This window comes from Podarcis muralis, chromosome 11 (assembly GCF_964188315.1).
Source record: "Podarcis muralis chromosome 11, rPodMur119.hap1.1, whole genome shotgun sequence".
NCBI lineage: Eukaryota > Metazoa > Chordata > Lepidosauria > Squamata > Lacertidae > Podarcis > Podarcis muralis.
The window spans coordinates 19,356,549-19,379,348 of NC_135665.1; the positions used below are offsets into that span (position 1 = coordinate 19,356,549).

General features: G+C 41.8%; 1 long non-coding RNA gene across 1 annotated transcript; it reads left to right on the top strand.

Moving 5' to 3' along the window:
- Positions 1 to 752: 752 nt before the first annotated feature.
- On the top strand, positions 753 to 13,020 carry LOC144329197 (uncharacterized). Its single transcript, XR_013394633.1, has 3 exons — positions 753 to 1,019; positions 7,701 to 7,876; positions 10,285 to 13,020. It is a non-coding gene; the product is annotated as an uncharacterized LOC144329197 (long non-coding RNA).
- The last annotated feature ends 9,780 nt before the right edge of the window (positions 13,021 to 22,800 follow it).

Sequence of the window (22,800 nt, forward strand, 5' to 3'; positions counted from 1 at the left end):
CTTGAAGAACGAGTTGCCTCCTGTTGCCTTGGCCAAGTGTGTACTGGTAAGGAATGTAAAGGTAAAGGGACCCCTGACCATTAGGTCCAGTCGTGACCGACTCTGGGGTTGCGGTGCTCATCTTGCTTTACTGGCCGAGGGAGCTGGCGTACAGCTTCTGAGTCATGTGGCCAGCATGACTAAGCCGCTTCTGGTGAACCAGAGCAGTGCACGGAAACACCGTTTACCTTCCCGCCGGAGCGGTACCTATTTATCTACTTGCACTTTGACGTGCTTTCGAACTGCTAGGTTGGCAGGAGCAGGGACCGAGCAACAGGAGCTCACCCCGTCGCAGGGATTCGAACCGCTGACCTTCTGATCGGCAAGTCCTAGGCTCTGTGGTTTAAGCCACAGTGCCACCCGCGTCCCTGGTAAGGAATGTAATGCTCCTCAAATGATTTTGTTCTGCAAAGCTTTATTGAGAAGAAAACCCTAGCAGTGTTGAAATGCCTATAACACAAAATAAACAACACTCAATAACTGGACAGTTACCTGTCTCACACATGAAGTATGAGAGCAATTATAAGCTGAGTGTGTGAGGTCCTTTGAACAGGGCATGGCTGGGTCTCTATTTCGAGAATGCAGAAGTTGGCATCTGATCAGAAACCAGTTAAGCAACAAATAGAATTCCTGTTGACCTCCACTGCAGAAGGGTCAAACCAGTGGAAATCACGAGTTTTATAGAGACAGATTTGTTGTCCCGAAATTACAAAGCATGTGACAGAACAAGGAGGTGGAAAGATAGCTGAGTAGGACGGTCCTTTGATTTCTTCCTTTGTCTGTTCTCGGTATCAAATGATTAAAAGATAGGGAGTGCAATTTCAAAGTCTGAACACCAAGTTCTCAGGAAAGTCAATATATTTTCTTGCTGCAGGCTGTTCCAGAGAAAAGCATGAGGAAAGGAAATGAGAAACGGCTGATTGGCTGACAATGAAAGCTCAAGCCTTTGCTCTCTGCTAGACTGCCCTGGATTCCAAAAGGTAAATAATGTTTTTTTAAAAAACTGGAGGTGGGGGGAATTGACTTCAGCCAGCTGCTCTGCATCACAATATAGAGGTTGTCTGTGACAGATTTTGTTGGAGTTTACAATTATTTTAACAAAAGGACAGAAACATGTATATTTATATTGTTTCCATTGGTGCAGAGAATGGACTTTCATTTCCTTTATAAAGAAAGTCAATTGAGCATGACACTAATATATTGTTCCAAGGAAAGTTAACTCAACTAAACAGGAGACTTGGTAGGAAATTTAAAATGAGAAGCAATTTCTGTTATCACTTTTAATGAATGCCATTAAGTGATAACCAAAAAAGAAAGAGATAAAAAAGATTGCTAAGAAAACATTCCTTCTATTCCTCTAAATTATCATGACACCACAATCTGCAGCTATAAAGTTAATTTCCTCAATAATTACATTCTGTTTAAGAATGTGAGTGCTTAAAAGACCCAGAAATGGACAAATGGGCTTCTTATAACTATTGCTGAAAACTCAACTATCTCTGCCATTTCCTCCGTTTTACTGTCCATTAAAAAAAAAAAGCATAATCAAAGGATCTATAAAAGCATCATGGGGAAAAAAATATGCCAAGTATATCAGAGCTTCAGCCAAATATCAATGGACGGTATTCTACTTGGAACCCCAAATTCAGTCAACTGGAAGGCATAATTGATTTGCACACACACTCATTCATGCACACACTTCATCACAACTGTGTTTCCCCTAGCCTGACAAACAGCTGTGTGATGGTCTGTGGGGAGCGTGATTAATATATCGATGATGGTGCATGGAGGGTGACCCTCTTCGGCTCCATCATCCCCATTACAATTGTGATATGTCAGGTAGTGAGCTGAGTAGATCGCCTTCTCAGTGTACTCTGAGAGATCACAAAGCAGAAGCTGGAAACAGCTGGGCCAGTACTGGCTAGGTTACAACTGCCAACACAGAGCACAACAGATAGAGCAGGGACTGTTTGACTGTTTCTCTAGATTCCAAAGTTTCAATTGTGCCTTAGAGGCCTAGTGCAGAACTGGCCTCTTAGGGCAAGTCTGATTACAAACGTATATCAGCTTTCCTTAGGCAAAGGAAGTAATCCCCATGTTTATTGAGCAGAATGAGGCTTCTAAGAAGTGGGAACTAGGGGTGGGTGCCTGTGGTCCTCCAGATGTTATTGGTCTACAGCTGCCAACATCGCTGGCCATTGGCCATGCCGGCTTGGGCTGATGGAAGTCAGAGTCCAACAAGGACATTTTAACCATTCGGGAAAAGAAAGAACCACCTGCTTTTTATGACTGTTGGTATTCTGCATTTTGTTATTGTGGGATTTTGAGGTGTTTGCTCATTTTGTAATTTTATGGGATGTATTTCCACCTTGCGATAACATGGTGAAGAACAGGCTATACCTGTGTTAAATAAGTATGGAAACCACTGAATTCCCACTCCTGATATACATGCTCTGCCTCCACTCAGATATAATCTAATTAAGCCCCAGGGCATCCCTACAGAACTGGCTTTTGAGACTCCTAAAGAAGTCAAGGATGTGTTACAGAAAGCGCTGTGAAAGCCACTCTAAAGACAACACAGTAAATGTTCTGCCATCATCCATAAAGCAATGTATTCAGTCAATTCCAGTGAATTTCCTCCATGGGTTAGAAATACTCTGTTCTAATTAGAGATGCTGTGTTCCATCCAGCCTCTCGCAACCTGGCCATGCTAGTTGGGTCTGCTAGGGCTTTCATTCCAAAACCTCTGATGGGCATCAGGTTGGGGAAAGTTGGTCTATTTTGATGCATTGTATAATCCTCTCACTAATGACTTAAGTACTTCATTCCTATGATAAAAAAAATGAAAGCCTTTATAACAAGAAAGTGTCAGTAGAAGAGAGGCAGGTCTGCTTCTGTTGAAATCAGACACAGAACAATAAACAATGGGTCGTATAGCGGATGATGGGTCCTTGGCCAGATGAAGGGTCCCAGGACTGTAGCAGAAGAGCTGAGAGGGGGGTGGGAGAGAGCAGGCCACAGAAACTGAGTATAAAGCGTATACGGAACATAAAGTGAATTGCTTAATGACACAGAAAATCCTGTCTAATTACCTTCCAGGAAACCTTAATACACTAATGATAAGGGCCAGGCTCAGCACCATCTTTTACATGCTGGCATAGTACTGATTCATTGTCTTGAGATTATCGAGCACAGATCATTTGAATATGATTCCTATTCTCTCCCAAATTGAGGTTTTCTACGTGCATAGTACATCTGTTTCATACCAAATTGGTTCTGTGCATAGTGGTTTGGACAGTCGAGGTATTCCTTCCAAGCTAAGCGCTTTGGATTTGTATCCCAAAGTTTGCAAGCTGCTCACAATGCACATTGGGGCTGTCTGTTGCATTCTGCCTGCCAAACTCAAATGAATGCTTATCAGCTTATATGTGGTCTTCAGCAGAGTTTTCTCTGGGAAGAGGCTGATTATTCACTTATCTATTTATCTGTTTGAAATCTCAGCCAATCAATATATAAATAGCAAGATCTGCTGCCTTTTAGATTTTGGTCACTATCCATTTCCTATTCAAGTCGACAGCAGCATGGTATTTTAATGTATTTTATTTATTCGTTGTTTTGATTCATTAACTACTATCATGCCTCTCTATGACAAAATATTAGAACAAAATTGACATAATGTGATCCATTTTGCTGATCCCAGAAACAAGCTTGGCCACACCATTCTGAAATAATTGAAGTTTCAGGACAATTTTGAAGAGGTTGCAATGGGATACAGTGGAACACAGCCTAGAAGTGACTAGGACTAGATCTGATTTTTCCAGAAAAACATGCAGTTGGAAAATCAGAAAGGATTGGTAAAAGGCTCTCCAAGCCACTGCTGTCACTTGCACATTCATAGGCAGGGATGGGACCAAGAATACCCAGAAGGTTGACACTGATTTCTTCAGTAGATGTGTACACTAGCTAAAACCACTTTCAAAATGTAGTAAAAGAAAAAAAAGGTGAAGGAACTCTGGACGGTTAAGTCCAGTCAAAGGTGACTATGGGGTTGCGGTGCTCATTTCACTTTCAGGCCAAGGAAGCTGGTGTTTGTCCACACTTTCCAGGTCATGTGGCCAGCATGACTAAACCGCTTCTGGCACAACGGGACACTATGATGGAAGCCAGAGCACACGGAAACGCCGTTGACCAGCTGTACCTATTTATCTACTTGCACTGGCGTGCTTTCGAGCTGTTAGGTTGGCAGAAGCTGGGACAGAGCAATGGGAGCTCACTCCGTTGCAGGGATTCAAACTACCAACCTTCCGATTGGCAAGCCCAGGAGGCTCAGGGGTTTAGACCACAGCACCACTCGTGTCCCTATTCTCAAAATGTACCACCACCACACAACATCGCTTCCATCACCCTCAAGAATTCACAGAACTTCTAAGTTTAGAATCTCCTCTGCATCTCCAGAAGATGGAAATGAGAAATAGCATATTAATGGCCTTAAAAAATGACCCTGGACTGTAACTTTTCTCTTTTATTTGAAGGTGCAAGTACTGATGGGCAAACTCCCTTGACTCAATTCAGAATAAGCTCAGTACATGTAAGCTTTTATTTGGATATAGCTTTGATGAGTTCTACCTAGGTTTGTAATATTGCTGCATCAGCATATATATATATATCCCCGTGAGCATTGCATCTGCCACACACAGAAAGAAAGCAGTTGTAGTTCATCTCCATTTGCTCTGCACTTACCTCTCACACCAACCATAACAGAGAGCCAATGAACTGCTGCCCCCAAGCAAGCACACCAGCCAACAATATAGGGTTTTGGATCTGGGTGGAGAACAACCGGGGGGGCGGGGGGGCAGGAATGCTTCCAAAGAAGAAAGAATCAAGAGAATTAATCCAAAGAATATACTCGCCAGATATAAGGCTACATGGTTAGATGGTCTGGCAATGTCATTTTTAGCATACCATGATAATTCAAAAACATGGTAGCCTATTTAATGCACATCTGGTTTGACCCACACCTTGTTGGCTGAATTGCCCACCCCACATTGGACTGCTGCTAGCTACTTGGTACGTTATTTAGAAATAGGTTAGCTCTGTTATCTCAGCCACCACCCTAACAATTTCTGTTGAAGCCACCCAACGCTGACCTTGAGGCAGGGCATTTACACAGTCCATCTCTATTTTTCATTCACGTTCCCAGGAAAGCTTTATGAGCATGCAGTTCAATGGCACTTTGCTGAGTGAGCTTCTAATTCTATTAAGTGCCCCACATGGACCGCTCGTATTGACTCATTAATAAAACCATATCATAACTGAATGTGTAGCAACAACGACCGTCGGCAAAGCATCTTCTTCTATTCCTCAAAATGTCATCAAAACCCTTGTTAGGAAACAAACTCATTTTCAGGCTCAACAGCTATTTACAGTGTTTCAAGCACTGATGATAGCTTGTCTGGCTGGTTTAAAAGAGTTCCTGATATAACAGAACCTGACACTGTTTACTTCAGCCTATTATGCCTGCTGCATTCTCTGAATGCTTCAGTGGAACAGAAAAATCGAAAGAGGGCTATTCTTTGTAATGCCAGCTGCTTTTTTTTTGTTTTGTTTTTAAGGAAATCAATTGTTGCTAGAGCTCAAAATGTTCTCCGCAGATCCAGAGTGACCTACTGCTTTTGATGCCGACGATAAAAGAAGGTTACCTGCATTTTTGCAGTTGCAAAACATCTTAAAGAATGCTGAAAATCCTAGGCTGGTTTCATTTTAGCTTGTATTCCGCCTGGTATCCGCTAGTACTGACGCTGTCACTAAATGGAACAAGTTCCATGGGCAAATATGTGGCGTGGAGGAGGGGAGAGGCAAAACAAAAGAGTTCTTTGTGTGTGTGCAACATATTGCTTCATTATAAATTGGCAGGGCCCTTTTATGACTGAAATAATTAGTTGTGTTTAGTATTTATAGCTGGTTATCATGATGCTTTCTGTACTGCTAATTAATTTTATGGCCAGCATGCTTCAAATGCAATTAGTTAGGTATGGCAATGATCATAATATTTTACATATTCAGGGCAACATTTTGCCCATGTACTGTGAAACTTGCTGGTAAACTGCATGTCAGATTCACTTAACGTCTTATTCTTACCGTGAATGCTCGCATAGAGCAGTGTGCAGACTAACAATGTAATCTAGGTGATTGCAGTTGTTGACTATTTTAAATGATAAAACGGATCCAGAAAGCAGGCCCTGAGAGCAAGGGTCATAGTGCCCATATATATATTTTAAACTGCAGGGCAATACCTGCATATCTCTGGGCTGCAAACATGATATCTATACTGTATTATATGGAACAATGTAGGATATTTATCAAACAGTTGATAAATACTTGCATTTTACCATGGACCTAACTGGACATCACACACAAATATATGTAATGAAAGCTCAATACCATTTTACTATGATTATGCTTTTTGAAAGAAAAGAAAAGAAAAGAAAAGAAGATTTGAGAGTGGGTTAATCTGAGCAGCAGTCAGGAACGCTCTTCCCTTCTTGTCATTTATCCATCCCATCATGGATATGGTCCTGTTCTCTCTGTCTGCTTTGAAGGTGGATAACTTCCTGGTAAGAAGGGCTGGGGTTCAACCTCTCTATAGGATTTCTGTCATGGTGGCATGTCCAGTGGTTAAAGGGGCTGACTTGTTCTGCAAGTGACCCCATCTGTCAGCCTGGACACTGAGGTCCAGCTCCAAGGGCCTTCTGGCAGTTCCCTCACTGCGAGAAGTGAAGTTACAGGGAACCAGGCAGAGGGCCTTCTCCATAGTGGCGCCCACCCTGTGAAATGCCCTCTCATCAGATGTCAAGGAAATAAACAAGTGTCTGACTTTTAGAAGACATCTGAAGACAGCCCTGTTTAGGGAAGCTTTTAATATTTGATGTTTTTAATATTTTGCATTTTTAATATTTTGTTGGAAGCTGCCCAGAGTGCTGGGGAAACCCAGCCAGATGGGCGGGATATAAATTCTTCTTCTTCTTCTTCTTCTTCTTCTTCTTCTTCTTCTTCTTCTTCTTCTTCTTCTTCTTCTTCTTCTTCTTCCCAGTTGCTGCAGGCACCTTTTGCTAGTCTGCTGGTCTCCCTTGTAATTCTGACCTTCCTCCTTTACATTCCACCTATTGCTTTCCGACTCTATGGGAGACTTTGTTGTGTCAGGCAGAAGTGGCTAGCCAGGTGGGGTGGAACTGTTATGATAGCTTCCTTGCAGGTGGGTTGCTAATGCTTACCAAGAGGGAGAGGTGAAGGTGGCAGGGAGGCTGGTGTGGTGTAAAAATGCCAGGAGCACCGGATTGGCCTGGCTTCTGCTCTTTTTGTACCACATCAACCTCTCTGTCACCTTGTCCCTCCCCCTCTGATGTAGATATTAATATTGTGCAGTTTGAAGTGACTGGAAGCATAAGAACTGGCTCCTTTTGGGAAGAATTCATTGTGCAGGCCCATAAGAATATTATTCAAACTTTGACTTGCAGAACTTTTGTTAAAAAACAGAACACAAGCATTAAAGATACATCCCAAAATACAATGTCTTGTGCTGTTCAGCACAGTCTCTGCATCTTAGAAAATATGAAATAATCCAAACAGACCTCTAAGCAAAGATCTCTCTCTCTCTTTAACAGCATCCATTTTCCTGGAGCTATTTTCCTCACGAGCTTCATTTACATCTTCACTCCATGGAGTTTGGGGAACAAAAGACTAAAGGCAGCTCCCTTTCAAAATGGAAATTTGCAACTCAATGCCTCCATCGCATGATCAAAGGTTCACTCTAAGCACACAGTAGAACAACAATCAACAGGTAAGCATTAACTAGTTACAACTCAGAGAGAGCTCTTGCTTTTAATATGCTCTCATGGAAACACCCCACGTTAAACCATTTCTCCAGTGCACATTTAGCTATTATCCATTTTTAAACCTTCATTAATACACAGACACTTTCCATTTCTGTGTCAATTAAATCTATTATACTTAACACCCTCTTCCTCCTAGTAAGCAACAACCAGGCAGCTCCTTTCCACCTGACAAGTGGCTTCTCGTGACAAAGTAGTGACTGATCCAAGCCTCGCACATGTGTTATGGCCACATCAAATTACTCTGCGCACTTCATGAACATTAGCACTTTGTGAACATTAGATTTGTGTGTTTTGACATTAGTACGTTTATTTACTTTCTTAACACTGCTTGAAGAATATGCCTATTTTGGTGACTCGGTATCCGGTGGTTCAATATTTTGGTAGTTCCAGGAATGTGCAGGATTAGCCCCGCTCCTGAATGACATCATCTGCATCAACTGTGCTTTCCTTCCCACACTGGAAACTTTTGCACAATGAACCAGCTCCCTCAACCAATTGTGAATCAAGTTCTGTTGCAATGCAGAGCATGCTGTCATCTGAAGGAATAGCAAACTCTGCTCATTTGTGTCTTCTGCAGTGAACACCTGAAGAGGGCTCTAATCAGCTCCAGTTGTGTCACCAAAACCAATATCTGTGTGAATGAAAGATTTAGCAAATCTTCACACACATCGACTGATTGACTGATCACTGAGGAAATGGTACCAAATCCCAACAAGAATTTGGGATTTCCATGGCATTCCAAGAATTTGATATATCCCTTCTAACGCTACAATTCTACGAGTCTATGATAAAAAATGTGGCAGGCGAGTGGAAATCCGGCAAAAGTGGTTCGAGTTGCAATTAACACAGATCACCTTGTTGTTCCGTTGTCCTTCATGATGTGTTTCCCGATCAAAATTTCCACTTATCACTTGATTACAAGACATTTCTAGCCTTGCCTAATAATACAAAGAACGGAATAGTAGGAAGCCTTAAGGTAGGAAACTCTATCACCCCCGGCAATTATTGTGTCTTACTGGTAACTTGCAGCCTTATCCTGCAAGATGCCATCACTGGAACAAAGCCTGTCAGAGACCAGACTGGATACATTAAAAAGCTTTGATTAACGTGTCCCTAGGGTGTGTGCTGAGGAAACTTTCCCTCCCTTTTTTACACCAAAAGGCAGCCTATTGCAAGCGCTTCTCTGAATTCCTCTCCAGAAATACTCTTGTGTTTTAATCCGGCTCGCTGTTTAAATTTAAAAAAGGAAAAGGAAGACGCAGTGACTTTGTGTGACCTAAATATGAGCCGCTTTTGATTCATTGTGCGATTTATCAACTGCATGCAGATTGAGTGTTCAGAGAAGCAACAATTAACCTTACTGCGTGTTAGCTAATATTAATTATATATCTGCAGCGCTTTCCTGTACAAGCGTTCAGGTGCCCCAAGAAAAGAGGTCATTCTTAATGTGCTCGTTTTGGCAGATGAGAAGCTTTGTACTTGCCCTCTTCTTGAAAACAAATTTGTTTGTGTTTGGCAAGCATAACATTGGCCGTATTGGCTTTCCTTAGCGGTTGCTGACACTGATGTGAAAATACATATTGCAGTCCTTTTAAGTAGAAATCGCAAAAGCTTCCTCTCACCAGGCCAGGCTTCAGATTTCAAAAGGGCAAGAAGTTGTCCTGAACTCACCCAATTATTTTTGCGTCAAACGCTGGGGAAAATAACATGTATCTATTGTGCCTGAGATTATCCTCTTCTCTCCCCCCCCCCCTTCCTTTACGTTAGCCCTCTAAGACAAAATACTGAACGGTCTGGTATCAGGGCCAGCAGGGAATACATTAGAAACACAAAATGGATTTCCTTATGCTCCATTAAAGTAGGTATTTAGAAATACCTGCAGGTATCAAGAGGCACTTACTAGAAGTCAGGTTATTGTGTTGTGCAATAATTTTCCATAAAAAAAAGAAAAGAAAAGGGACCTACAGAACGGATGTGCGTGTGGGAAATGGAATTGTCATTCCTTTGAATCCACAGCGATGCTCACTTATCATTTTTTATTATTTGATACATGTTACTAACAAATGGCCTTGCCTGCAGGAGAGATTGCCTTCACTGAGAGCTGCATTACATATTACATATTTGCATACAAGGCTCTCTTCCGCAAAGCTGGGAAAGAGCCCTGCAAAGGGGGAAAGCACACGTCATATTATAAGCAGATGACAGATTTGTGCTTATTTTGCTATGAATACTGGAGCTAGACTGAAGCCACTTGCACCCAAAAGCTTCCTGACCAGATTACTTGTGTTATATTTTATATGTGATGAATGACACTTTTTGCTTGGGCAGAGGTGACCACTGTGCTCTTTCTCAGCTGGTCCTGGGGAAAATCTACTGGTTTTCCCAGTAGTGATGTATGGAAGTGAGAGCTGGACCATAAAGAAGGCTGATCACCGAAGAATTGATGCTTTTGAATAATGGTGCTGGAGGAGACTCTTGAGGGTCCCATGGACTGCAAGAAGATGAAACCTCTCCATTCTTAAGGAAATCAGCTCTGAACGCTCACTGGAAGGACAGATCCTGATACTGAGGCTCCAATACTTTGGCCAGCTCAGGAGAAGAGAAGAGTCCCTGGAAAAGACCCTGATGTTGGGAAAGATGGAGGGCACAAGGAGAAGGGGATGGCAGAGGACGAGATGGTTGGACAGTGTTCTCGAAGCTACCAACACGAGTTTGACCAAACTGCGGGAGGCCGTGGAAGACAGGAGTGTCTGGCGTGCTCTGGTCCATGGGGTTATGAAGAGTCGGACACGACTAAATGACTAAACAACAACAACAAACCACCACCAATAGAGGACCAATGCCACTGGTGTTTTATGACTGTGAGAAAAAGGTTACATATGTGATACCTGAGTGTGAAAGGGAAACAGCGATTTGTCCTGTTTTTGCCTAATGCTACAGGATCCCTCGTTGACTTTGCAGAATGACCACCCACGTGCAGTTGACAAAAGGCTTTCCTATGCAGGGCAATTCGGGTTACAAACACTCTTTCATTGCCTCTATTACCTGCTTTCAGCAGGTGTAATGCTTTATTGCCTGATCTCACTCTATTCTTTAGAAGTCTGGCAGTGTATGAGCCTTTTTTGTTTCAACCCAGATGCCAGTTTCCATTGAAGTATTCTTTTCTTAAACACACGCACACACACACCATCATCACCACCACCACCACCAAGCTATCTGCAGCTCAGCTGATAGAGGAGGGAGCTCATCTTTGTAGTTTTAAAAAGATTGTCTTAAAGGCAGAGGGATTTGTCAAAAGCATTAATGACCCCACTTAGATCTTTTAGACAGTTCACAATGTAGTTGTTTTTCTTTCAATGGTTCCTTCAGAAAGGCATTCAGAGAAAAAGGCGAAAAGTACACGAGAGACAACGTGGGTTGAAATATATACATCTGCTCAATTATAATTCAAACAAAAACAAGCGAGGAGCTGTCCTTTGTTGAAGCACTGTTGGCTAAGCATCTGGGCTTTGCATTTATACATAATCAAGCTTTAGACAGCTGCAGGTTTTTGCAGTGCAACAGGGCATGGGCTATCATAATACATGGCAAGATGCATATCAATTGGGCTGCTTATAAATTCACACGGAGCGTTTGATTAGAAAAGAGAATGGCATAAAAATGATTTATCATGTCAGTGAATATTTCTATAGGATTGATGGAGGACAATGAAAACAATCTTCTTTCTTCCTAAATATTTTTGACATAACACCAGGAGTGCATTTTTATTTTAAGCCCAGAATGTGTTTGGGTGAATAAAAAAACGAACCCATAAAACACTGAAAAACTTCTAGTCAATATGGTAAAAACTGAACTAGCAAAAATTGACTGCCTCCTACCCCAAGCAGCTGCTAAAATATATCTAAAGGTAAAGGTAAAGGTACCCCTGCCCGTACGGGCCAGTCTTGACAGACTCTGGGGTTGTGCGCCCATCTCACTTAAGAGGCCAGGGGCCAGCGCTGTCTGGAGACACTTCCAGGTCACGTGGCCAGCGTGACAAGCTGCATCTGGCGAGCCAGCGCAGCACACGGAAACGCCGTTTACCTTCCCTCTTACTGCATTAACACCACATGTGGATTGTTGGGTTGAGATTACTAAGGATTCAACAAAGATGAAAATATATCACCAGTGCTATTTTTTAGGGCTTGGTTTTTGCCCAGCATTCCCTTATTGGAGTCTTTTGTCTGTTACAAATAATGATTGGCAGGAAAGCCAATGTCACGGAAAGCTCAGAGGAAACATTGTCCAGGAAGCTAGACAAAAACTTTATTGTCTATAATAGGAGCAGAACAGTAACAAGAAACTGTGGACTAAATCCAGTGCCACCTATTGACTAAAATATATAATTACTCTGCCCACACAGCCAAGAAAAACTGCACAAGGGAATGCCAGCCACTAGCAACACTCTGTTAATCGCAGTTCCAGCTGTGATGATGTAAAAATTTGTTACTATCTTGTAAATATCAGTTTGTGTTTTTTAAACATGTATTTCCTCTTTACCTGTATGTAAGCATATATGTTAGATCCATCGGCAACTTGGAGCTCCATTTCCCTGCATACCTCATCACAATATTACAATTTGTACATAATTTCTTCCACATAATCTGAGGAAAGTCTTTAATAAATGTTGCTGCACACGCTCCTGATTTTTGTATGAGATAAAATCATACCACACTATATAAATATCACATATTTTAGCTATTTGGTAAGTCAAATTTTATGCCCTAGGTATTGGCCACAGCAGGTTTTGTTTATTTATTTATTTAAAGTTTTGTTTTCCTTTAGGGTAATTGGGCTTTCAGAATTGTGATATGCAGGCTCCTTGTATTCCCTTCTGGCTATATATTTTATATGATAATGCATACATATAAGGACACATTTTATATGCCATTCATACAATCCTGCTGGATGAAGGATGGAAATGCCTAACTTTCTGAATATATGTGCTGCTATTTTTAAAAGCATGGGCAGTTCTTACAAGTTAGTTGTGGGCCTTGTGGCTATCTTTCATTTTCAGTATCATGAATTCATCATTACATGTAAAAGAAGACTGCTGTGATTTTATCTTCATTTTCCTATTTAGCTAACTTTCCTCCCTACTGCCATAGAGGATGATCTCTAATGAAAGGCAAGTAATTAAAAGGATAATCCATACATCCACAGCAGCACTAGGGTGAAGTTCCGGTTAATTGTACTTGCAGACGTGATAATTAGTTTATCAATTTTGCTATGTTGGTCAAGCTTAATGTCCCATTTGCTTCATCTTGGTTTCTTTTGTCCAAGATTTGCGAAAGTAGACTGTTGTCAATGCAAAAAAATTAAGTCAGTTTGGTTGATATCCACAGCTTTCAAAAAATTCATTTTTTCATAATTTCTTGAATAAGCAAAACTTTTTCTTTTTTTTTCCTCCTCCTGCTCCTCCTCCTCCTTCTCCTTCTTAGCATTGTGCTTCCTATTTCATTAGCAACATTTGAATGTTTGGAGTACATGTATTTGGAGTACATGGCTTTATTTCATGGGTAGGCAAACTAAGGCCCAGGGGCCGGATCCGGCCCAATCGCCTTCTAAATCCGGCCTGTGGACAGTCTGGGAATCAGCGTGTTTTTACATGAGTAGAATGTGTGCTTTTATTTTAAAAATGCATCTCTGGGTTATTTGTGGGGCATAGGAATTTGTTCATTCCCCCCCCCCAATATAGTCTGGGCCCCCCCCCACAAGGTCTGAGGGACAGTGGATCGGCCCCCTGCTGAAAAAGTTTGCTGACCTCTGCTCTGTATTTCTCACTGAACCACTCTATAAAATAAAGCTTCATGTTCTTCCATTCATTACAATGGGGAATCTAAAAATAGCTACAATCACCCCCCCCCCCTTTTTTTTTCGCCAAATGGGATGAAATGAACAGGTATAGGTATCCCTCCAGAGTGGAATAAGCCTGACAAATTGCAGAGAAATATGTCCACGTGTGGCTTTTTGTGGGGGAAGTAAAGGGATTCCCTTTCTCCCATAATTCCTGTGATGGGGCGGGAGTTGTCTCTTTCTTTAAAATCATTCAAGGCAGCTGATTGGTGTGCATTCTTTGTTCTGCGTTTGTTTTGTTTTTTAAAAAAACCTGTATAAACAGAAGTTATTTGTACACTAGAGGAAGATGCTGGAAAGCTGTTGCAGAGTTCAAAAACTAACCACAGTTGACTTTGGCACTTGATTTGGGGAAATGGTTTGTTTAAACTATGGTTTCAAATCCGGAACTACTGTTTGATCCTGGCTTCTCAATAACTGTAGTATAAACAAACCACAGTCTCCCCAGGTTTGAATTTCATGCAGCACTGTGGTTAGTTTAAAATCAAAAGTGGAAGATACAAATCTTCCTTTGCATGTAAAAGAGGAAGAGAGAATAGTGTGGAAAGCTGAAGGCAGATCTTACTTTCACAGAAGGAAGTTATGGTTTATCATTACAACTGTCAGGAAATACATCCAGAAGTCAAGGAGGAATCCATGAAATTGAAGTAAACTCTCCCTGTTTGTGGGGGCAAATGCTTCAAGGGATAGAAGAAGAAAATCGAAAAACCTCACAGGAAATGTAACAGCCATATTCTGAAGAGGCAACTCCCGCTCTTGATTTAATACACCAACAACTAAACTAACGATTCAAAGGGATGCTATTGCACTAAAGAATGTGAGAGAGATTGCAACCTAAATAAATACTGAGAATGTTGTGTGTGTGTTTTTGAGGGGGGTGTTTGTCCTTCATGACAATTGCCAATTCATTAGTCCTAATTTATGCAAGCTGCAAATAGAGATAACAAGCCAATCACTGTTTCCTTCACTATTTTTGGTGTGTGTTTTTTTTACTATGGAAATTGATTTGCAAGCCTCATCTCTTTTCACATCAGCCCCCTTGGGTATGTCACTACCAGGGCTTTTTTATTATTATCTGGAACTTGCTGGAACTCAGTTCCAGAACCTCTCAGGTGGGCGCCATTGCCATTATAAGAGAGCAAGGGAGGCTTACATGGTGAGTTCCAGCACCTCTTTTCCTAGAAAAATAGAACTGGACACTACTAGTTCAAATGGGGCACTGCCAGGTATCTTGTCGAAGATCACTCAGCAAATCCTTAACGGGACTTGGGTTCAAATCTAGACCTCCAAGGTCCATCACTTTACTACGTTCGTCACCACCCTCCCTATATAAGCCTCATACCCTTTCTTGAGCGGTTATTCACATGAAAGTTTCGGCTTTGATTTACAGAATGATACAATGGGCAGGATTTATACCAGTGTCTACTCACAAGCTGAAATAGAGAAACCGAGCACCTGGGAGCAATCCTACATACCACATCTCTCTCGCTAGTATAAATGTGAATAAATCTGTCGGTATGATGAGCGTCACAGCAGCGACTTAGGGAAGCTGTCCTATGAAAAAAAAATACATGGAAAATGGTCTTCAGTGTCTTCTCTAGTTCAGCATTTCATATTCCCCACTTGCTCCTTTCAAGTACATTTAAGTCTTCCATTTTGTTGCTTAAATGTTTAACTCTAACTCTAAAAGATGGCAACATGTCCAGATCTTTAGTAATAGAATAGGATAAGGATTTGGATATATGAAATTGAATTTAGATGGCCTTGATTACTCATTTTGAAGGCAAGGCCCTCTAAATGAGTGGCATCATTTCTACCACATTTCCTGCATTTAATTCAGCATGGAGTCAACATATAGGGTTGGATCCAGACTTCGCCTTCTGCCCATGAAAGGCTTTTTAATCCAGGGAAGAGATTCTGCTGGTGAAGAGAGGGAGGTAACCTTTGTCAAGACCCTCTCCAACCGCAGTCAGTAGTGTCCCATCCTGTACGGTCCCACCCCAGCTGTCCAGAGTAGATTTCCAAGGAACTGCAGGGGGAAATAGCAAAAATCCATATTCTCCTTTGGCTGGTGGAAGCTCCCCTTGAGCAGAACCCTCTTCAGAGGGCCTTCTGGCGGTTCCCTCACCGTGAAAAGTGAAGCTACGGGGAACCAGGCAGAGGGCCTTCTTGGTAGTGGCACCGACCTTGATGGTAGCTGCCATCCCATCATATGTCAAGGAGATAAGTAACTCTATAACCTTTAGAAGACATCTGAAGGCAGCCCTGTATAGGGAAGTCTTTTAACGTGAATGGTTTTATTATGTTTTCATATATGTTGGAAGCTGTCTAGAGTGGCTGCGGTAATGCAGTCAGATGGGTGGGATAGAAATAATAAAATTGTTGTTGTTAAGCCTGTGGTGGAGGTATAAAATATTTCGTTATAAACTGCCCTTCAGATAAAATCTCCATGTTGTCTAGCAGAATGTATTAAAACAATATACAGAGCTAGGGTAGCATAATGAATGAATGAGCACCCTGACTGTAGAACAGAGGGAGCCGTCTTATACTAGATCTTGCTGTATGTTCATCTAGCTCAGGGTTGCCTACTTGGCAGTGGCGTAGCGTGGGGGGTGCAGGGGGGGCCGGCTGCACCGGGCGCAACATCTGGGGTTAGGGCAAATCCACAGGTTAGGGGGCGCAAATCCACGGGCTAGGGGGCGCAAATCCACGGGTTAGGGGGCGCAAATTACTTGCCTTGCCCCGGGTGCTGACAACCCACGCTACGCCACTGCTACTTGGACTCACTTTGGCTCTCCAGAGTCTTGGGAAAGGTCTCACCATCACCTGTCCTCTCTGCCTTTATCATCTGGAGATGCTCAGAATTGAACCTGAGGCTTTCTAGCAGCTCTGCAACATAACCACTCTAGGTAAAGGTAAAGGGACCCCTGACCATTAGGTCCAGTCATGACCGACTCTGGGGTTGCGGTGCTCATCTCGCTTTATTGGCCGAGGGAGCCAGTGTATAGCTTCCGGGTCATGTGGCCAGCATGACTAAGCCGCTTCTGGCGAACCAGAGCAGCGCACGGAAATGCCGTTTTCCTTCCCGCTGGAGCGGTACCTATTTATCTACTTGCACTTTGACATGCTTTCGAACTACTTGCACTTTGACATGCTTTCGAACTACTTGCACTTTGACATGCTTTCGAACTTTGACATGCAGGAGCAGGGGCTGAGCAATGGGAGCTCACCCCGTCGCAGGGATTCGATCCGCCGACCTTCTGATCGGCAAGTCCTAGTCTCTGTGGTTTAACCGCTAAGAACTGAACCTGAGGCTTTCTAGCAGCTCTGCAACATAACCACTCTAGTTTGGAATTAAACTAAAAAAAAAGCATTGTCTCTCCACCGGCACACTATAATGAACACAAAAACTTGTCCTGCTAAGCTGAATGTTCTGTCTGTGGTGGCAAATTGGCTCCTGCGTGTTTGATAACGTAAACATGCATTACAGATTGTTATGCTTAAAGAGGAATCACACAATCATTTGCTCAGATCGTTTTTCAAGGAACAGAAACTTCAGAGAATGCATGCTCATAAGTGCAGGAAGTCACAAATAGCAGAATCCAGCATTTATTCGCAACACACACACCCGAAAAACCCCCACCACACCCAACTCTTTACAAGCTGAACTAATATAATGTTCATTAGGAGAGATGAAATGATGCACAGAAAGGCATTAGAAACTATCATACAGATAATACCAAGGTCGCTGGTTTTAATGGCATGATAATGTTTTCATAAAATGTAATCTGCTTTCCTCAGAAATCCAGAGGTAAATGTTCCCATCTCTCAGTTCTTGTTTTTGGAATGGAATCGTTTGAGAAAACTAATAAGCTGAAACAAATGTAGATTCTGATTCATAGCCAGGGCTCAGTCTATTTCATCTAGTACATAAATAGAAATCCCAGGGCACATACAGAGCGTGGCATGCAAAGTTGAATTAAAGCTAAGCTTGGCCCCATCTACAATAAAAGGTAAAAGATAAAGGACCCCTGACAGTTAAGTCCAGTCACAGACAACTCTGGGGTTGCGGCGCTCATCTCGCTTTACAGCTGGCGTTTGTCTGCAGACAGTTTTTCCGGGTCATGTGGCCAGCATGACTAAGCCGCTTCTGGCGAACCAGAGCAGCGCACGGAAATGCCGTTTACCTCCTCGTCAGAGCGGTACCTATTTATCTACTTGCACTTTTTTGGTGTGCTTTCGAACTGCTAGGTTGGCAGGAGCTGGGACAGAGCAACGGAAGCTCACCCCATCACGGGGATTCGAACCGCCGACCACTGCGCCACCCGCATCCCTATCTATATTTTAAAAATAAACAAACCCAAACCAGTTGTTGTTGTTGTTTTTCTTCCCAGAGAGGAAGCGCATAATTTAGAAAGGCCAGAAAAAGCACAGAGGGGATCGGAAATCATCGTTCCTCCTCACAGGAGAAAATAATAAAAGTTTAGATTCCATTGAATATCGGTGAAAATGATTTGTAATGGGCCTCAGGGCCAAAATGAGCACTGCATACACCCTCACAGCCTGAACAGCAGACTGTTTATATAAAAGAAATCAATACTATTATTAAAAAAGCAGCTGGTTGCAATAAAGGCAGTAAGAGATTGTAAGTCTAACTTTAGGAAGCCAAGTTTGGCTTGCAGTGTAAAAAAAAAGAAAAATATTGCAGAAGCTCAAATAGTAGGATTTTACAAATGTTCATGGTTCGGGTTTTGGCTGAGAGTCAACTTGTTAAACATTGTTAAAACAGAGTACCCTCATCAGTAAAATATTTAACCCCTTTCAGATGATTAACCAAGAAGCAAGAGATTAACCTAAAAATCCTGCACTATTGGCATTATTATTGCAATTAGACCTGCTCATGTCAGAATTCCATGTTTCTATTACATTTTTTAAAAAAAATCAAAGTTAGTGAGATTAGTGTAAAAGAAATGCCCAAATTGAAGGTCATTACTCCAATTAGACTTATACACATCAATATTTTTTTATGATTTGATCCAAAATGGCTACTTTTTTTAATGCTACAGCTGAAAGCTTAGTGTCAGCAAAAGGCCACATGTCACCGAATAGCTACAATGCTATAATATGCATCAGTTTGCTCAGCTCATTTATGTTCCAGTTGCTATTTTTAGAAATGCAAATTCGTGTCCTACAGCATCCATGATAAGAAACCAGCTAGAAGATTATAATGCAGTGTGCATGCTACCCTTCCCTTCAGTAAGTAACTTAAACCAGAGCTCTTGATTCCCTCTCCCACAGCAGAGGGCTGTACCATGTGGTTTTGCTGATCATGAAGTTTGGATCTCATGTATAAGCTTACGAAACAGTACATCCATTCATGCATGTATTATGCATTTATTCAAGCCGTGGTGTTTAAGTGATTCATTGGTTAGCTTAATCAACTAAAATCCTTTTGATCACCTACAAAGGTGCCCCAACTAACCAGACTGCAGGTTTTACAGAACGTTAAATTATTTGATTGTTAATTATTTGAAAGCAAGAATGTAGAAAAATTGTGCATGGCAGCACTAACGTACAGAGAGATGTACAACTTGATCATCCATACTTTACAAAAATGAATGTCTTTTACAAGGATGATATGGAACAAAGGTTCATATTTGTGTTGCGCTCAGAATTTTGCTGCTGTTAGGTGCTCAGGGTGTGTTATTCCTAGATTAATAACTTGCAGAAAACAGGATGTTCATAAATGTAAGATAAACTTAAAGTGATTATGTCTGCACACAGGGACCTGCGGTGTATTTTGCATTCTAAGGCCATTTTCTATGTATAATTAACATTTGCCTTTTGAGAGTGTTGACCAACTCCTGGTTTGTTCATATAAGGCAACTATAATTATCAGATGCCACTTTCCAGCCAAACATGTAAATTTCATGACAGAATATAACTTGTCATTGGCTGATGCAATAAAAGCTACATAGTGCAAACCTGTGTAAAATATTCAGAGCTTGAAGATAGCTTTCTAAAACATTAACCTTCTTCTATAGACTACCTTCTCAAAACCACTTCATGCATGCAGATATAACTGCAAGTTCCATTTGGCTGCTACAGTTGTAACCATGGGATCATTTCAGATTTTAAATATATATATACAGTGGTACCTCGGGTTAAGTACTTAATTTGTCCTTAACCTGAAACTGTTCTTAACCTGAAGTACCACTTTAGCTAATGGAGCCTCCTGCTGCTGCCGCGCCGCCACCACACGATTTCTGTTCTCATCCTGAAGCAAAGTTCTTAACCTGAAGCAGTATTTATGGGTATGTAACCTGAAGCGTATGTAACCCGAGGTACCACTGTATAAAAGGTAAAGGTAAAGGTACCCCTGCCTGTACGGTCCAGTCTTGACAGACTCTGGGGTTGTGCGCCCATCTCACTCAAGAGGCCGGGGGCCAGCACTGTCCGGAGACACTTCCGGGTCACGTGGCCAGCGTGACAAAACTGCATCTGGCGAGCCAGCGCAGCACACGGAACCACTGTATAGAGAATAAATAATCATAAACATAATTTCCTTCAAAATCTTGGTGTTTCCATTTTCATTATGGTCTTCCTCAGAGGTCGTACCCCCAAGTCTTTTATTATGGTCTTCCTCGGAGGTCCTATCTCCAAGTCTGTTTGCCCAGAGGAGTAAGGCACGTGGGACTTCTTTTCAGCCGGAACTCGCTGGAACTCAGTTTCGGCACCACTCAGGTTGGTGCCATTGCCATTATATCAGAACAAGGGAGGCGTTCATGGTGAGTTCTGGCACCTCTTTTTCTAGAAAAATAGCACTAGAGGCATGTAGTGACTGGACATCAAGTGCTTTCTGTTAGATTGCCCTGGGTGCAAGCTTTGGAATTAAATTTTAAATTTGAATTAACTTTGCCAGAAAATTTTGCTTAACAAGACTTACATATGAGTAAACATTGTAGGCACATCCTAGCCATGGAGATGGACATTGCTGGATGATTCACTATGTGAACCTTAGAATTCTGTTTCCAGTCGTTGTGGCAAAATGTGCTCTCAGCAGCACTAGAACGATCTTGGGTTGGAAGTAACCAGTGTTGCTTTTCTAGAAAAAGAGGTGCCGGAACTCACTATGAACGCCTTCCTTGTTCTCATGGAATGGGAATGGTGCCACCTGAGAGGTGGTGGAACTCACCTGAGAAGTACAGTGGTACCTCGGGTTACATATGCTTCAGGTTAAATACACTTCAGGTTACAGACTCCGCTGACCCAGAAATAGTACCTCGGGTTAAGAACTTTGCTTCAGGATGAGAACAGAAATTGAGCAGCAGCGGCGCAGCGGCAGCAGGAGGCCCCATTAGATAAAGTGGTGCTTCAGGTTAAGAACAGTTTCAGGTTAAGAATGGACCTCCGGAACAAATTAAGTACTTAACCCGAGGTACCGCTGCACTGTGTTCTGGCAAGTTCCAGCCAAACAAAGCCCTGGAAATAGTCAACATCAGAGTGTCATTATTTTGGTTAGAGAAACAAAGAACTCCCTGCCCAGGCTAAGAAATGAACAGGATACATCTAGAAGAGGAAGAGGAAGAGCCAATGGGATCAGCAAATTGTCACTGCCCCTATTGCTCGGCAGAATATTTGACAGAAGTCATAAGAAGTTTAGTTCTGATGATTTCATCCAATTTAAATTGGAAATATCCTTAGATACAAGCTTGGATTCCCTTGAATTTGAGTTGTCGCTATGAATGCTTGGTGTTCTCAGAGATACAAATATTGCACAGTCTGGCATTTTTCTCTTATTAGTGTAATGGTTTACTGTAAAAAAAAGTGGGGGGGGGGAGACCCTGCTGTCACACATTATAACCCCTTCAGCTGCCTTTCTTTGGTCTTTCTGTAACTGCAGAGAAAAATGAAGTCCTTCCAGACACGTTAGACAACTAACAGGTTTTTGGTGGGGGCTTATTTTTTTATCACTAAGGTAATTGTAGATGCATCCTTTGGGATTTTGCACTTGGCAGAACTAGTGGTCCACCAAAGAAAGATGGATGCGATTGGCAACGCAGTGCAGTGCAGGCACTTCTCTCCTATACATCAAGTCTAACCTGCGCTTTCTTTAAACTGTCAGTTTCATCCCAGGTACCCGTACACACTGACAGCCAGATGACAGAGGAAAGATCTTTGGGTTCTTTGTTCCTTTAAAGGCATCTACTAAGCAGCCTGAATGTACTCATAACTCATACCATTTGACTTGATTATTTTAAAATATTACATGAAAGGACCTGTCCTGGTCTTAAAGTTTAATTTTTTAAACGATTCTGTATCCTCAGCATCGGTACGAAAAACGGTAGCTACAGTCGAGAAACTCCAATTGATGTCTAACAAAATGCCATTTATAACTGTGATTAGCTGTCACTGCAGAATAAAATCTGGCAGTATACAGTATCAAGAGTCGAATATTTCTATTTTCAGAGGGGCAATTTATGCTGCTTAAACAGTTAATACAACTTTGTACCTGTGTCTGTGTAGCAAGTAGAATAAAGAAGAGATGAAGACTTCTGAAAAAACTGGCACCTTCCAAATTGAATTTCTAGCAGTAAGGAACACCTCCCAGTGGGAATATCTTTAGCACTATTAATTCTACTCTTTGAATTTTTCAACTTTCCGAACATTTCGCCTGGCTAATATTTGTTACGTCTTACATAAAGCCACACTTTACTATGTAAGCAGATCACTTAGCCAAAAACAAACACATTGCACACGCAAAAACCATCTGGTATGATCTGTATTTTTCTCTCTCGAGATCTGTCTACTTTCCCCTCTGCTCTTTCCACCACCACCGCGCTGCCACATAAAAAAATGAAAAGAAATTCATAAAAGGGTAAAAATTTTTACATCTTGTGTCCTCCAAGATTCATTGTAAAACTGCCTGCCAGGCAACATTAACTTGCTATCACTCCAATAGAAAGGTAAGTCA